This window comes from Centroberyx affinis, unplaced genomic scaffold (assembly GCF_046629955.1).
Source record: "Centroberyx affinis isolate AG114_WGS23_722 - 3 ecotype Tasmania unplaced genomic scaffold, CSIRO-AGI_Caff_v1 ptg006545l_1, whole genome shotgun sequence".
In the NCBI taxonomy this organism is placed as follows: domain Eukaryota; kingdom Metazoa; phylum Chordata; class Actinopteri; order Beryciformes; family Berycidae; genus Centroberyx; species Centroberyx affinis.
The window spans coordinates 123,750-125,000 of NW_027283314.1; positions in this window are offsets into that span (position 1 = coordinate 123,750).

The window sequence follows — 1,251 nt, forward strand, 5'->3', positions numbered from 1 at the left end:
ACAAACTTGACCCCATCCATGAAATCTTTTGAGGAAAAAAATCGAATCATCTATTTTGCATTTTGTGATGAGTTCGTTTTTCCTCTCTCTCTAGCTCATGCGCTCTTGGAAACCAGATAGCAACAATACAGATAAAACAAAAGAAAACAAAAAACAATTTTCACAAGTGTGAACATGGTAGATGTTAAACGTTCAGAGCTGTACAGTTTTACTTAATCAGCGCTTCGAAAAAACAGTACCGCTGCATGAATGAAGATGCAGAATCAATAAAATGTTATATTCAATAAAAAAACAAAAACAAAGTGTAGATACTACATACTTTAAGACAAAAATGCTGCTTCGATCGAGCAATCTTATCACCATTAATCATTACAGGAGGAAACAATACAAAAATGACACCGTTTGGTTCTTAACCACAAAAAAGAAAAATCAGAGGAAATAGTAAAACAGATTAGTAAGAGAATAAAATGAGACAAATATTACCTTTCAGCAATAAAATCTCTATAAAAAAAGTAGAGAAAAAGCAAGAATATCTAGGAAAACACTGTAGTGGAAGACATGTTTAATACTAGAAAAATACAATAGGGCTTGATTTGTCGTATGCTGACGAAGAAAATTATATACACAAGCTTGAGGAGCAGAGCGAGCTGCAGCCTCTGTCTGCATGAGAATCTAAACCGCCAAGCCATGGACTTTAGTTCAGATATTTGAAATCTAACTAAAGTATCACCACTGTCTGGTAAAAACCTGGTAGCTCCAATGCTGGTGTTTTTTTTCTTCTTTTCCTTCCTTGTTGGACACCGTCATGTATTTCTGGGCCTGTGCAGCTCAGTGAGTAGAGCAAGGCACTAACACTGCCAGGGTTTGGGGTTCGACTCCCACTGGACTCACCCATGATAAAACTGGGTGCACTCTAGTGTTGTCATGAGAACTGAAACTTCAACACGACTTCAGTACCGCTGCAAACTATGTGAATTAAATTTTGGATTTTATAGGAGTCCAATACTTTGACCAAATGTGTTCTGCGAGATTAAATTCCGTTAAAAGCGCAGATTGAAATAGCAGATTGAAAAGTAGAAGGGGGGTTGTAATAGACGGAGCATCAGTCTGGCTCTTGACAGTAAACTGCAGCAGTCAGGCACACAGCTGAAAACACGGAACAGTGTCACACAGTTCACCATGTGCTGTCCTGAATCCCAGTTCACATAAACTGGTTGATAAAACTGGTGCCAGGAGTGAAATATGGAACTA